Source organism: Oncorhynchus mykiss, chromosome 5 (genome assembly GCF_057628025.1).
Source record: "Oncorhynchus mykiss isolate SJ-2025 chromosome 5, ASM5762802v1, whole genome shotgun sequence".
Lineage (NCBI taxonomy): Eukaryota > Metazoa > Chordata > Actinopteri > Salmoniformes > Salmonidae > Oncorhynchus > Oncorhynchus mykiss.
The window spans coordinates 79,663,700-79,677,864 of record NC_143026.1 but is presented as its reverse complement, the minus strand read 5'-3'; the positions used below and the strand labels follow the sequence as shown (position 1 = coordinate 79,677,864).

The 14,165-nt window shown below is 38.9% G+C and overlaps 1 protein-coding gene and 1 long non-coding RNA gene across 6 annotated transcripts in view; both read right to left on the bottom strand.

Moving 5' to 3' along the window:
• Nucleotides 1-14,165, bottom strand: part of LOC110524620 (pre-B-cell leukemia transcription factor 1) — a 109,901-nt gene that overhangs the window by 80,566 nt on the left and 15,170 nt on the right. The window lies entirely within an intron of this gene.
• On the bottom strand, nt 371-13,705 carry LOC149983593 (uncharacterized). Of its 2 annotated transcripts, XR_016496328.1 has the most exons (4): nt 13,567-13,705; nt 13,137-13,198; nt 8,578-8,639; nt 371-384 (listed from the first exon to the last, which is right to left on the bottom strand). It is a non-coding gene; the product is annotated as an uncharacterized LOC149983593 (long non-coding RNA). The 2 variants fall into 2 exon arrangements; XR_016496327.1 differs by lacking the exons at nt 13,137-13,198; nt 13,567-13,705 and adding an exon at nt 9,008-9,147.

Below are 14,165 nucleotides of genomic sequence, written 5' to 3'. Positions count from 1 at the left end.
CTCCCTTCACAGAACAGCGCAAACTGGCCCTAACCAGAATAGAAAGAGGAGTGGGAGACCCCGGTGCACAACTGAGCAAGAGGACAAGTACATTAGAGTGTCTAGTTTGAGAAATAGACACCTCACAAGTCCTCAACTGGCAGCTTCATTAAATAGTACCCGTAAAATACCAGTCTCAATGTCAACAGTGAAGAGGCGACTCCGGGATGCTGGATCCTCTGTCCAGTGTTCTTTTGCCCATCTTAATCTTTTCTTTTAATTGGCCAGTTTGAGATATGGCTTTTTCTTTGCAACTCTGCCTAGAAGGCCAGGTCATCTGCTGCATCACTCTCCTTATTGGTCAAATAGCTCTTACACAGACTGGAGGTGTGTTGGGTCATTGTCCTATTGAAAAACAAATGACAGTTCCACTAAGCGCAAACCAGATGGGATGGCGTATTCCTGCAGAATGCTGTGGTACCCATGCTGGTTAAGTGTGCCTTGAATTCTAAATAAATCACTGACAGTGTCACCAGCAAAGCACCCCCACACCATCACACCTCCTCCATGCTTCACGGTTTGAACCACACACCCAGAGATCATCTGTTCACCTACTGTGCGTCTCACAAAGACACGGCGGTTGGAACCAAAAATCTCAAATTTGGACTCATCAGACCAAAGGACAGATTTCCACTGGTCTAATGTCCATTGCTTGTGTTTCTGCTTCTTAAAGTCTCTTCTTCTTATTGGTTTCCTTTAGTAGTGGTTTCTTTGCAGAAATTCTACCATGAAGGCCTGATTCTCCTCTGAACAGTTGATGTTGAGATGTGTCTGTTACTTGAACTCTGTGAGGCATTTATTTGGGCTGCAATCTGAGGTGCAGGTACCTCTAATGAACTTATCCTCTGCAGCAGAGGTAACTCTGGGGCTTCCTTTCCTGTGGCGGTCCTCATGAGAGCCAGTTTCATCATAGCGCTTGATGGATTTTTGCGACTGCACTTGAAGATACTTTCAAAGTTCTTGACATTTTTCGAATTGTCTGACCTTCATTTCTTAAAGTAATGATGGACTGTCGTTTCTCTTTGTTATTTGAGCTGTTCTTGCCATAATATGAACTTGGCCTTTTACCAAATAGGGCTATCTTCTGTATACCACCCCTACCTTGTCACAACACAACTGATAGCTCAAACGTATTAAAAAGGAAAGACATTTTACTAATTAACTTTTAACAAGGCACACCTGTTAATTTAAATGCATTCCAGGTGACTACCTCATGAAGCTGGTTGACAGAATACCAAGATTGTGCAAAGCTGTCATCAAGGCAAAGGGTGGCTACTTTGAATAAGTAAATATAAAATATATTTTGATTTGTTTAACACTTTTTTGGTTACTACATGATTCCATATGTGTTATTTCATAGTGTTGATGTCTTCCCTATTATTCTACAATGTAGAAAATAATACAAATAAAGAAAAACCCTGGAATGAGTAGGTGAGTCCAAACTTTGGACTGGTACTGTACTTATGTGTTTTCCCCATGATTAGTGTAAGTGCTATGCTATGCTATGGTCTCATATGACCTAGCCACATTTCTCCAGTGATGCATAACAAAGCCAATCAAATCACACGCTATAATGACGCTGCAGCCCTAGAAAATCTTGTGTCTGTGATTACTGTAAAATAATAAATAAAGCCAATAAACAGAGGAATGAATTAACGAGGTGTATCCTCCTCTCTTATCTGGACGTGTGGACGGGTCTTCCTCTCTCTCTTCTCTGCTAATGATGATGTGTAGCATAGGTAGCTGTCAGGAATCTATGACAGATTAAAAGGACAACTCTTCCTGTGACTCTGTGTGGCGGGTCAGAGAGCAAGACATGTTGCACTGCCTCCCCTCCGCACCGCACTGCCGATATCTACGCCACCCAAACATATGCCATATATTGTGCACTACTTTTGAAAAAGTATACAGCAGTACTGTGTGTCTAAGCAAATTTCCCCTTGGGGACATTAACCTCTTGAACCTCTGGGGGCAGTATTTCATTTTTGGATGAAAAACGTTCCCGTTTAAAAACAAGATATTTTGTCATGAAAAGATGCTCGACTATGCATATAATATGACAGCTTTGGAAAGAACACACTCTGACATTTCCAAAACTGCAAAGATATTGTCTGTGAGTGCCACAGAACTAATGCTACAGGCGAAACCAAGATGAAATTTCATAAAGGAAGTGAGCCAGATTTCGAATGCGCTGTGTTCCAATGTCTCCTTATATGGCTGTGAATGCGCAAGGAATGAGCCTACACTTTCTGTCGTTTCCCCAAGGTGTTTGCAACATTGTGACGTATTTGTAGGCATATCATTGGAAAATTGACCATAAGAGACTACAATTACCAGGTGTCCGCTCGGTGTCCTCCGTCGAAACTATTGCGTAATCTCCAGGTGCGTGCATTTTTCCATTTTGAACAGAGGAGAAACAAAACTGCCACGAGTGATTTATCATCGAATAGATATGTGAAAAACACCTTGAGGATTGATTCTAAACAACGTTTGCCATGTTTCTGTCGATATTATGGAGTTAATTTTGAAAAAAGTTTGCGTTGTAATGACTGAATTTTCAGGTTTTTTTCTTAGCCAAACGTGATGAACAAAACGGAGTGATTTCTCCTAAACAAATAATCTTTTTGGAAAAACTGAACATTTGCTATCTAACTGAGAGTCTCCTCATTGAAAACATCCGAAGTTCTTCAAAGGTAAATTATTTTATTTGAATGCTTTTCTTGTTTTTGTGAAAATGTTGCCTGCTGAATGCTAGGCTTAATGCTATGCTAGCTATCAATACTCTTAAACAAATGCTTGTGTAGCTATGGTTGAAAAGCATTTTTTGAAAATCTGAGATGACAGTGTTGTTAACAAAAGGCTAAGCTTGTGAGCCAATATATTTATTTCATTTCATTTGCGATTTTCATGAATAGTTAACGTTGCGTTATGGTAATGAGCTTGAGGCTATAATTACACTCCTGGATACGGGATTGCTCGTCGCAACAGGTTAAAGTTCATCCTATCATCCCCATTGCAATGTCTTCTGACATCTTGGGCTTAAAGGGTCACTTCTCTAGCCATGCAATCCATTCAGGCATCAACTAACTGCAGACATTGGAGTGACTAAATAAATCATGCCATTTTTACAGCACAAACACAACTGATTACCAAGCATCAAGCATTATTATGAATTTTTAAACACACATTGGCTAAAAACCAAACCTCATTCCTTTTCCTCCTTAAAACACATCAATGAAAAACCGAATAAATGTCATTACATCCTAATGTATTGACAAAATCTACATCGCTATATCACCTCCATCCATTTAACTCTATCCCCCAACCTTTCTGTCTGTCTTTGCGATATTATGATACATTTGAATTGAAATGATACATTCATAGCACCCTCTGATATGGCCATATAAGCCATCAGACTGATACAGATATGCACTGCTGGCAACACAAGTCATTGCTCTGTTCCAGTCTTTCTCTCTATTATAGCAGAACAGCCTCAGAACAAAGCAGTACTCCTGTCTAGGTATGTGTCCCAAATGCAACCTTACTCCCTACTAGAGGTCGACTAATTATGATTTTTCAATACCGATAACGATTATTGGAGGACCAAAAAAGCAGATACCGATTAATCGGCCGATTAATTAATTAATTTATTTGTAATAATGACAATTACAACAATACTGAATGAACACTTATTTTAACTTAATATAATACATCAATAAAATCAATTTAGCCTCAAATAAATAATGAAACATGTTCAATTTGGTTTAAATAATGCAAAAACAAAGTGTTGGAGAAGAAAGTAATATGTGCCAATATGCAATATGTGCCATGTATGTGCCATTTAAAAATGTGTGCCATGTAAAAATGTGTGCCATGTAAAATATGTGCCATGTAAAAAAACGAACGTTTAAGTTCCTTGCTCAGAACATGAGAACATATGAAAGTTGGTGGTTCCTTTTAACATGAGACTTCAATATTCCAAGGTAAGAGGTTTTAGGTTGTAGTTAATATAGTATTTATAGGACTTTCTCTCTATACCATTTGTATTTCATATACCTTTGACTATTGGATGTTCTTATAGGCACTATAGTATTGCCAGTGTAACAGTATAGCTTCAGTCCCTCTCCTCGCCCCTACCTGGGCTCGAGCCAGGAACACATCAACAACAGCCACACTCGAAGCAGCGTTACCCATCGCTCCACAAAAGTCGCGGCTCTTGCAGCGCAAGGGGAATAACTACTCCAAGTCTAAAAGCGAGTGACGTTTGAAACGGTATTAGCGCACACCCAGCTAGCTAGCCATTTCACATTGGTTACACCAGCCATTAGGCTGATAGGCTTGAAGTCATAAACAGCGCTGTGCTTGTGAAGAGCTGCTGGCAAAACGCACGAAAGTGCTGTTTGAATGAATGATTACGGGCCTGCTGCTGCTCAGTCAGACTGTTCTATCAAATCAGACTTAATTATAACATAATAACACACAGAAATACGAGCCTTTGGTCATTAATATGATCGAATCCGGAAACTATCATTTCGAAAACAAAACGTTTATTATTTCAGTGAAATACGGAACCGTTCTGTATTTTATCTAACGGGTGGCATCCCTAAGTCTAAATATTCTTGTTACATTGCACAACCTTCAATGTAATGTCATAATTACGTAAAATTCTGGCAAATTAGTTCGCAATGAGCCAGGCAGCCCAAACTGTTGCATATACCCTGACTCTGCGTGCAATGAACGCAAGAGAAATGACACAATTTCACCTGGTTAATATTGCCTGTTAAACTGGATTTGTAGTTATGACTAGTGATTATGATTGATTGTTTTTTATAAGATAAGTTTAATGCTAGCTAGCAATTTACCTTGGCTTCTACTGCATTCGCGTAACAGTCAGGCTCCTCGTGGAGTGCAATGGTTAGAGAGTTGGACTAGTTAACTGTACGTTTGCAAGATTGGATCCCCTGAGCTGACAAGGTGAACATCTGTCGTTCTGCCCCTGAACAAGGCAGTTAACACACCGTTCCTAGGCCGTCATTGAAAATAAGAATGTGTTCTTAACTGACTTGTCTAGTTAAATAAAGGTATTAAAAAAATTATAATAAAAAAATGTAAAAAACGGAAATCGGAGCCCAAAAATATCGATTTCCGATTGTTATGAAAACTTGAAATCGGTCGACCTCTACTCCCTACATAGTACACTATTTTCTGAATAGGGTGCTATTTGGGACGCATATAGGATTTGGGAATCCCTTCATTTGATTGACAGCTCTGTTTTTACAGAAGGCCACCATCCAACAAAGCAGCAGAGTCAGACACAGAGGCCATCCCCTCGACCCGCCCACAGGGCCAATGTGCTGGAAGGCCAGTCATGAACCAGAGATAAAATAGAGACGCTGAATCAATCATCTTAGCTTGAGCAGATAAATCTATAAAAGTCCAACCTCCCTCACAGACACTCAGGATATGTCCCAAATGGCACCTATTCCCTATAGTGCCCATAGGGCCCTCAGAGCTCTGGTCAAAAGCAGTGCACTATATCAATAGGGCTTGTGGGAATAGGGTGTCATTTGGGATTTAGACTCAGCTTAAACTGAAGCTCAGTACAAAACAATTCCTGAAACATCCACGAGCATCGAGCACCATCACAGTACTTTATATTGTGTAATATCTTCCTCCTTATAGATTTGTTGCCTATTATGCGTTCACAACTTTTAATTGGGCCCATATATTTTTTTATAATGGCTATTAAAGGTTATGTGTATCATAATATGTCGAATCCCATCTGTTCAACAGTATCACACCATGGAGACGTTTTAACAACTACCAGCCACACGTTTCTAAAACGGTCTAGTCTTATCCTTTCTCACAAAAGCATAAATACAGAGATAATTCAACTCCCAATAAACACGTATCCTAAATCACAAATGGCCACAAATATACAATTATTAGGGCCCATAACATATACATACATATACAGTTGAAGTCAGAAGTTTACATACACCTTAGCCAAATACATTTAAACTCAGTTTTTCACAATTCCTGACATTTAGTCCAAGTAAAAAATCCTTGTTTTAGGTCAGTTAGGATCACCACTTGATTTTAAGAATGTGAAATGTCAGAATAATAGTAGAGAGAATGATTTATTTCAGCTTTCAATTCGTTCATCACAATCTCAGTTGATCAGAAGTTTGCATTGCCTTAAAATTGTTGAAACTTGGGTCAAACGTTTCGGGTAGCCTTTCACAAGCTTCCCACAATACATTTTGTGGAAGTTTTGTGAAGTGCACCAGTCCCTCCTGCAGCAAAGCACCCCCACTACATGATGCTGCCACCCCCGTGCCTCACGGTTGGGATGTTGTTCTTCGGCTTGCAAGCCTCACCCTTTTTCCTCCAAACATAACGATGGTCATTATGGCCAAACCGTTCTATTTTTGTTTCATCAGACCAGAGGACATTTCTCCAAAAAGTACGATCTTTGCCCCCATGTGCAGTGGCAAACCGTAGTCTGGCTTTTTTTTATGGCGGTTTTGGAGCAGTGGCTTCTTCCTTGCTGAGCGGCTTTTCAGGTTATGTCGATATAGGACTTGTTTTACTGTGGATATAGATACTTTTGTACCTGTTTCCTCCAGCATCTTCTCAGGTCATTTGCTGTTGTTCTCCGATTGATTTGCACTTTTCGCACCAAAGTACGTTCATCTCTAGGAGACAGAACGCGTCTCCTTCCTGAGCGGTATGGCGGCTGCGTGGTCGCATGGTGTTTATACTTGCGTACTATTGTTTGTACAGATGAACGTGGTACCATCAGGCATTTGGAAATTGCTCCCAAGGATGAACTAGACTTGTGAAGGTCTATAATTTTTCTTTTGATTTTCCCATGATGTCAAACAAAGAGTTTGAAGGTAGGCCTTGAAATACATCCACAGGTACACCTCCAATTGACTCAAAGTATGTCAATTAGCCTATCAGAAGCTTCTAAAGCCATTACATAATTTTCTTGAATTTTCCAAGCTGTTTAAAGGCACATTCATCTTAGTGTATGTAAACTTTTGACCCACTGGAATTGTGTTACAGTGAATTATAAGTGAAATAATCTGTCTGTAAACAATTGTTGGAAAAATTACTTGTGTCATGCACAAAGTAGATGTCTTAACCAACTTACCAAAACTGTAGTTTGTTAACAAGAAATTTGTGTAGTGGTTGAACAACGAGTTTTAATGACTCCAACCTAAGTGTATGTTAACTTCCGACTTTAACTGTATATATTCACAACTGTATATATATATATATATAAAACAATGGACTCATATATAGCCAGTATCAAAACAGATGAAAACACAAATAACTGTGCCACAGCTTGTGCTGACACAGTTTAAAAAATGTAAGTGGCAACGTGCAATCATCTACATGCTGTTAATATTTTATGATTAGCCCCTCTGAACCTGTGCAGTACATCGCTAATTTGTATAGCAAGGCAAAGTAGGAGAGAAAAAGATGGGGAGCATCGAGGAGAGATGGAAAGACAGAGTGATGGGGGAAGAGAAGACCGGACCATGGGAATGAGAGAGAGAGGGAGATAAAGGATAAAGGAGAGAGTGAAGGGGTAGGAGAGAGAGTGAGAGAGGAAAATCACGAGTATGCACTGGATTGCAATGGTGGTAAATTTGGAAGTCAGCATGGTACACAGAACACTTGAAACGGCCCATTTTACAGCACTGTACTTCCCATCCGCTCACATCCCACAGGTCATTTGCATACTTCATAACGGATGACGACAGATGGAGATGAACGTTTTATCAAGGTTATCCTATCCTCCAAACTCCTAAAACCCTCTTTATCTCGCCTCTGTTGACAGAATATTAGGCTATCAACACAATTGATACATAGAGGAGGGAAATATGAAAACACTGGAGTGGTGATGTGAATGTCAGAGGAGCAGGCGACCAATGACAATGTTGTCAATGGACACTTTCATTTATTTGAGTGAAACAATATTAATACAAACAGCACAGGGCCTTTTTTAAAAACATTTTATTATATTTTATTTAACTTTTTCTTTACTGTTTTGTTGTTAACAAACAACAAAAAACGTACCTAGACAAAAAAACGATAAACAACTTAACGTTTACATACATTTTCACAAACATGAATGATTTCACATTTGCTCAGACCCACATGTTCCCATGGTATCCAAACTCAATGTTGTTTCTAATGCTTGTAGGACCCTGCCCCATATGACTTTAACCTTTCTGATCTCCCCATCCCGGATCCGGGATCGTGAATACAGACTCAAGCTCATTACCATAACGCAACGTTAACTATTCATGAAAATCGCAAATGAAATGAAATAAATATGCTAGCTCTCAAGCTTAGCCTTTTGTTAACAACACTGTCATCTCAGATTTTCAAAATATGCTTCTCAACCATTGCAAAACAAGCATTTGTGTAACAGTATTGATGGCTAACGTAGCATTTAGCATTAACATTCAGCTGGCAACATTTACACAAAAAAACAGAAAAGCATTCAAAAAAATCATTTACCTTTGAAGAACTTCAGATGTTTTCAATGAGGAGACTCTCAGATAGCAAATGTTCAGTTTTTCCTGAAAGATTATTTGTTTAGGACAAATCGCTCCGTTTTCTGCGTCACGTTTAGCTATGAAAAAACCCCTGTATCCAGGATTGTGTAAATCTATCAGCAAGCTCATTAGCATAACACAACGTTAACTATTTATGAAAATCGCAAATGAAATGAAATAAATATGCCATCTCTCAAGCTTAGCCTTTTGTAAACAACACTGTCATCTCAGATTTTCAAAATATGCTTCTCAACCATAGGAAAACAATCATTTGTGTAAAAGTAGCTAGCTAGAGTTAGCATTTTGCGTTAGCATTTAGCGTTAGCATTAGCGTTAGCATCCAGCACGCAACATTAACAAAAACATAAAAGCCTTCAAATAAAATCATTTACCTTTGAAGAACTTCTGATGTTTTCAATGAGGATACTCTCAGTTAGATAGCAGATGCTCAGTTTTTCCAAAAAGATTCCTTGTGTATTAGAAATAGCTCCGTTTTATACATCACATTTGGCTACCAAAAAAAATCCATAAATTCAGTCCTCAAAACGCAAACTTTTTTCCAAATTAACTCCATAATATCGACTGAAAACATGGCAAACGTTGTTTAGAATCAATCATCAAGGTGTTTTTCACATATCTCTTCATTGATACATCGTTCTTGGACACATGCTTTCTCCCCTGAATCAAATGGTAAAGTAGAAGCAGCTGGCAATTGCGCACCGAATTCGACGCAGGACACCAGGCGGACACTTGGAAAATGTAGTCTCTTATGGTCAATCTTCCAATGATATGCCTACAAATACGTCACAATGCTGCTAAGACCTTGGGCGAACGACAGAAAGTGTAGGCTCATTCGTTGCGCAATCACAGCCATATAAGGAGAGAATGGAAAACAGAGCTTCAGAAATTCTGCTAATTCCTGGGTGATGCATCATCTTGGTTTCGCCTGTAGAATGAGTTCTGGGGCACTTACAGACAAAATCTTTGCAGATTCTGAATATGCATAGTCGAGCATCTTTTCGTGACAAAATATCGCGCTTAAAACGGGAACGTTTTTTATCCAAAAATGAAATAGCGCCCCTAGAGCTCTAACTGGTTAAATTGTGTTATGTTGTTTCTAATGCTTGTAGGACCCTGCCCCATATGTCTTTAAATTGTGTTATGTTGTTTCTGTCTGTAGACAGATTGTTTTCAATATTTAAATCATAAAGCATTTGATTCTTCCATTCTCTTAACGTTTGAGTATGATTTGACTTCCAGTATTTAAGTAATAGCTTCTTCAATATAAGTGACAAAAATAATATTGTCCAACCCATTGGGAATCTCACCACACCCACAGATGCCATGTCTTGACATATGCAGCGGTGATGAAATTCCAATGATCCATCCATCTGAACTCTAACAACAGAATCCACATTATGACCTACAATACCAACAAAAAAGTCTACCTCCCTGACCAGCTCTCTAGTTCACATGTATGTAGAATGAAGTGTGGCATAGAGTAGAGTTGCATACAGTACAGTACATAGACAGTCCACACTGTCCCCAGGGACAGAGAGCAGTATTATCCTTTGTCTGTATGATTAGTCCTTTGGCCATCATTGTTATAGATATAGCTATAGAACTACACTTCCTCCATTTCAGACCCTCAGTCTGACTCCCTGTACCTTCAGTGGCAACCTACTGTATTCCCTATGGACCGTGGTCAAAAGTAGTGCACTATATAGGGAATAGGGTGCCATTTGGGATGCTGCCTCAATTCTAACAGGAATCACACGCTCAAGGCCACATGTCCAGGGAAAAGAGGTGAGGCCGCAGTGGTTGCAATTTGTAGACGTGCCAACTGACAGTCTCCAAATATGACACACCATCCCAACCATTCCCATAAGGAAGTCTGAGAGTGCGTCCCAAATGGCACCCTGTTCCCTACAGCGCACTACTTTTGTCCAGGGCCTCTGGTTGAAAGTTGTGTACTATAAAGGGAATAGGGTGCATTTGGGATGAACGCGGAATGTGACTTCAGTCATCAATCAAATCATACATCTGCTTTTTTTCTTTCTCCTTCCGGATCAAAGGTGCTGGTGTGTATTAATGCACAGCATCACAGAAAGGAAACGATGGCCATTTATAGAACACAAAGAGGACTTCAGTAAAACTAACTATTCATATTACTGTACAAGGCCCTCCGTGTGTGGATAACAAAGACCTGTCAAATCATTTAACAGGGCCAAGGTTTGCTTGTAATGAATCAATGGCCACCTGGACTATTTACATTAACCCCCCCATACCGTAAGGTAATAACATTTGATTTGATTTGATTTCCTAAAATCTCATGTTATGTTCAGAAAAATACAACAAGACAACAGCTTCCTAGACAAAGCAGAGCTTACACCAAGCCTAATCACAGCCCTGAGTAAAAATTAAAAATTCCACATTGCAGAAATGAATTTTAGGTTATGTCATTAAATGTATCGGGCCTCTGACATAACATTCAATGCCTGTTAAACAAGCAAATATTACTCCTCAGTACTGGGAGAAATCTAGAAAGCTACAGTAAACATAGCAGAGGTTATAATATACAGTATACATAGCTCATGTAAGAGTCTCTCAAAAGGCCTCTGAGGCTTCTATAAGGCTACAAGTTCACAGTCAAAATCTTAACCAGTTGCATCTCTAGGGGCGCTATTTCATTTTTGGATAAAAAACGTTCCCGTTTTAAGCGCGATATTTTGTCACGAAAAGATGCTCGACTATGCATATTCTTGACAGTTTTGGAAAGAAAACACTCTGAAGTTTCAGAATCTGCAAAGATTTTGTCTGTAAGTGCCCCAGAACTCATTCTACAGGCGAAACCAAGATGATACGTTAAACAGGAAATGAGCAGAATTTATGAAGCTCTGTTTTCTTATGTCTCCTTATATGGCTGTGAATGCGACAGGAATAAGCTTAGACCTTCTGCCGTTTCCCCAAGATTTTGGCAGCATTGTGACGTATTTGTAGGCATTTCATTGGAAGATTGGCCATAAGAGACTACATTTTCCAGGGGTCCGCCCGGTGTCCTTTGTCTAAATTTGTGCGTAATCTTCAGGTGCGGGCATTTTCTCCTGGGATTCAGGAGAGAAAGCACACTTCCACGAACGATATATCATCGAAGAGATATGTGAAAAACACCTTGAGGATTGATTCTAAACAACGTTTGCCATGTTTTCAGTCGATATTATGGAGTTGATTTGGAAAAAAGTTCTCGTTTTGAGGACTGAATTTTCGGGTTTTTTTGGTAGCCAAATGTGATGTACAATACGGAGCTATTTCTAATACACAAAGAATCTTTTTGGAAAAACTGAGCATCTGCTATCTAACTGAGAGTCTCCTCATTGAAAACATCTGAAGTTCTTCAAAGGTAAATTATTTTATTTGAAGGCTTTTATGTTTTTGTTGAAATGTTGCGTGCTGGATGCTAACGCTAATGCTAACGCTAAATGCTAACGCTAAATGCTAACGCTAGCTAGCTACTTTTACACAAATGATTGTTTTCCTATGGTTGAGAAGCATATTTTGAAAATCTGAGATGACAGTGTTGTTTACAACAGGCTAAGCTTGAGAGATGGCATATTTATTTCATTTCATTTGCGATTTTCATGAATAGTTGACGTTGTGTTATGCTAATGAGCTTGCTGATAGATTTACACAATCCTGGATACAGGGGTTTTTTCATAGCTAAACGTGACGCAGAAAACGGAGCGATTTGTCCTAAACAAATAATCTTTCAGGAAAAACTGAACATTTGCTATCTGAGAGTCTCCTCATTGAAAACATCTGAAGTTCTTCAAAGGTAAATGATTTTATTTGAATGCTTTTCTGTTTTTTTTGTGTAAATGTTGCCAGCTGAATGCTAATGCTAAATGCTACGCTAAATGCTACGTTAGCCATCAATACTGTTACACAAATGCTTGTTTTGCAATGGTTGAGAAGCATATTTTGAAAATCTGAGATGACAGTGTTGTTAACAAAAGGCTAAGCTTGAGAGCTAGCATATTTATTTCATTTCATTTGCGATTTTCATGAATAGTTAACGTTGCGTTATGGTAATGAGCTTGAGTCTGTATTCACGATCCCGGATCCGGGATGGGGAGATCAGAAAGGTTAAGGATAAAATCCACAATCAGAAATGTAGTACAATTCTGTGTGTTGGTATACACTTGCATGACATGCATACGTTATTAACCTTTCTGATCTCCCCATCCCGGATCCGGGTTCGTGAATACAGACTCAAGCTCATTACCATAACGCAACGTTAACTATTCATGAAAATCGCAAATGAAATGAAATAAATATGCTAGCTCTCAAGCTTAGCCTTTTGTTAACAACACTGTCATCTCAGATTTTCAAAATATGCTTCTCAACCATTGCAAAACAAGCATTTGTGTAACAGTATTGATGGCTAACGTAGCATTTAGCATTAACATTCAGCTGGCAACATTTACACAAAAAAACAGAAAAGCATTCAAAAAAATCATTTACCTTTGAAGAACTTCAGATGTTTTCAATGAGGAGACTCTCAGATAGCAAATGTTCAGTTTTTCCTGAAAGATTATTTGTTTAGGACAAATCGCTCCGTTTTCTGCGTCACGTTTAGCTATGAAAAAACCCCTGTATCCAGGATTGTGTAAATCTATCAGCAAGCTCATTAGCATAACACAACGTTAACTATTTATGAAAATCGCAAATGAAATGAAATAAATATGCCATCTCTCAAGCTTAGCCTTTTGTAAACAACACTGTCATCTCAGATTTTCAAAATATGCTTCTCAACCATAGGAAAACAATAATTTGTGTAAAAGTAGCTAGCTAGAGTTAGCATTTCGCGTTAGCATTTAGCGTTAGCATTAGCGTTAGCATCCAGCACGCAACATTAACAAAAACATAAAAGCCTTCAAATAAAATCATTTACCTTTGAAGAACTTCTGATGTTTTCAATGAGGATACTCTCAGTTAGATAGCAGATGCTCAGTTTTTCCAAAAAGATTCCTTGTGTATTAGAAATAGCTCCGTTTTATACATCACATTTGGCCACCAAAAAAAATCCATAAATTCAGTCCTCAAAACGCAAACTTTTTTCCAAATTAACTCCATAATATCGACTGAAAACATGGCAAACGTTGTTTAGAATCAATCATCAAGGTGTTTTTCACATATCTCTTCATTGATACATCGTTCTTGGACACATGCTTTCTCCCCTGAATCAAATGGTAAAGTAGAAGCAGCTGGCAATTGCGCACCGAATTCGACGCAGGACACCAGGCGGACACTTGGAAAATGTAGTCTCTTATGGTCAATCTTCCAATGATATGCCTACAAATACGTCACAATGCTGCTAAGACCTTGGGCGAACGACAGAAAGTGTAGGCTCATTCGTTGCGCAATCACAGCCATATAAGGAGAGAATGGAAAACAGAGCTTCAGAAATTCTGCTAATTCCTGGGTGATGCATCATCTTGGTTTCGCCTGTAGAATGAGTTCTGGGGCACTTACAGACAAAATCTTTGCAGA